This window comes from Oncorhynchus nerka, unplaced genomic scaffold (genome assembly GCF_034236695.1).
Source record: "Oncorhynchus nerka isolate Pitt River unplaced genomic scaffold, Oner_Uvic_2.0 unplaced_scaffold_4433, whole genome shotgun sequence".
NCBI lineage: Eukaryota > Metazoa > Chordata > Actinopteri > Salmoniformes > Salmonidae > Oncorhynchus > Oncorhynchus nerka.
In genome coordinates, this window is record NW_027036869.1 from 1 (window position 1) to 2,500 (window position 2,500).

Genomic DNA, 2,500 nt, shown 5'->3' on the forward strand with positions numbered 1-2,500 from the left:
GTGGTGTGTCTGTGTCTGTGTTGTGTGTGTGTCTGTGAGGTGTGTGTGTCTGTGAGGTGTGTGTGTGTCTGTGAGTGTGTGTGTGTCTGTGAGGTGTGTGTGTGTGAGGTGTGTGTGTGAGGTGTGTGACTGTCTCTGTGTCTGTGTGTTTGTTTGTATGTCTCAGTGTGAGTGTGTGTGTGTGTCTGTGAGTGTGTGTGTGTCTGTGAGGTGTGTGTGTGTCTGTGAGGTGTGTGTCTGTGAGGTGTGAGTGTGTGTGTCTGTGAGGGTGTGTGTGTGTGTCTGTGAGGGTGTGTGTGTCTGTGAGGTGTCTGTGAGTGTGTGTGTGTGTGTGTGTGAGGTTGTGTCTGAGGTGTGTGTCTGTGTGTGTGTCTGTGAGGTGTGTGTGTGTGTCTGTGAGGTGTGTGTGTGCTGTGAGTGTGTGTGTGTGTGTGTGTGTCTGTGAGGTGTGTGTGTGTGTGTCTGTGAGGTGTGTGTCTGTGTGTGTGTGTGTCTGTGAGGTGTGTGTGTGTGTGTGTCTGTGAGGTGTGTGTGTGTGTGTCTGTGAGGTGTGTGTGTGTCTGTGAGGTGTGTGTCTGTGAGGTGTGTGTGTGTGTCTGTGAGGTGTGTGTCTGTGAGGTGTGAGGTGTGTGAGATGTGTGTGTGGTGTCTGTCTGTGTTTGTGTCTGTGAGGTGTGTGTGTGAGGTGTTTCCGTTCTGTCCCATCTGGCTGAGTTCTCTCAGGTGTTTGATCAAAGAGGAGGGAATCCCAGACGTTGTAATGATTGATGGAAGAGACATGAAACTGGCCTTGTGTGTTTATCTAACATTGTTGGAACGGACGAGGAGAGGATGTTTGTGTTAGCCTGCTAATGAACACACACACACACCCTTGCTTATACAAACTTGCTTATGCATGTGTATGTTTGTTTATGTGTGTTTTGTGTTTTTGAGTTCCTACATAGGATGGTACACACACACACACACACACACACATTATTGACACACACACACATTGCACACACACACAGCTGAAGAGGGCCTTGTACACCTGGAATGGGCAGACTGCCATTTCACTGCAGTGTGTGATTGCTTTTCACAGTATATCTGTGTGGATTGTGACTCTCTCTGACTCTCTAGCTGTGTGTGTGTGTGTGTGTGTGTGTGTGTGTGTCAGCTGCAGGCGATGGCTCTTCATGCTCCTCTACCTAGGAGAGAGAGAGGCTCTGTTGCTTAGCAACACTGACCAAACAGCAGAGGCAGAGAGAAGTCAAGCACTCTCAAAAACTTTCTGTCTCTTTCTGTCTATCTCTCCTCTCTCTCTCTACTCTATTCTCTCTTCTACTCTCTTCTCTCTCTTCTCTCTGTCTCTCTCTGTCTCTCTCTCTCTCTGTCTCTCTCTGTCTCTTCTGTCTCTCTCTGTCTCTCTCTGTCTCTCTCTCTCCTCTCTGTCTCTCTCTCTCCTCTCTGTCTCTATCTACTCTCTCTCCTCTCCTCCTCTCCCTCCTCTCCTCTCCTCCTCTCCTTCCTCTCCTCTCCCTCCTCTCCTCCTCCCTCTCCTCTCCTCTCCTCTCCTCTCCTCCCCCTATGCCATTGTTCTGTACTGTAGAGTAAAACGGTCCAGAACATTCTGAACTAGAGGAGTATGTAAAGCCAACGGGGATATTTTTATTGCCAAACAACTCAAACTGAATTCTTCCCCTGCATCATGTCACGCCTCATTATGTGGTGATGTCAAAACAAAGTCGTCAGCGATTGGATCACCTCTAACCAATCAGAGTATCAAAGCCAATAATGAAACACCTCTTTACCTCTGTGTGTTCTGGCTCTGGGACCAATCACAACGGTTAGAATGTGTTTGCATTCTAGAAATCGTTGGGGAGGTACTTGGGAGCCCGACTCATTGCGGAGAAGAAACTAACGTACAGCGTTTGGCCCGGAGCAAAGAGTTTAGGTAGAGAACAAGATGTTTTTAATAGAGTCTTAACTAAAGTTAGACACTAGGAGTTTAGGTAGAGAACAAGATGTTTTTAATAGAGTCTTAACTAAAGTTAGACACTAGGTGTTTAGGTAGAGAACAATATGTTTTTAATAGAGTCTTAACCAAAGGTAGACACTAGGAGTTTAGGTAGATGTTTTTAATAGAGTCTTAACTAAAGGTAGACACTAGGTGTTTAGGTAGATGTTTTAATAGAGTCTTACCTAAAGGTAGATACTAGGAGTTTAGGTAGATGTTTTTAATAGAGTCTTAACTAAAGGTAGATACTAGGAGTTTAGGTAGATGTTTTTAATAGAGTCTTACCTAAAGGTAGACACTAGGAGTTTAGGTAGAGAACAAGATGTTTTTAATAGAGTCTTAACTAAAGGTAGACACTAGGTGTTTAGGTAAATGTTTTTAATAGGGTCTTACCTAAAGGTAGACACTAGGAGTTTAGGTAGATGTTTTTAATAGAGTCTTAACTAAAGGTAGACACTAGGAGTTTAGGTAGATGTTTTTAATAGAGTCTTAACTAAAGGTAGA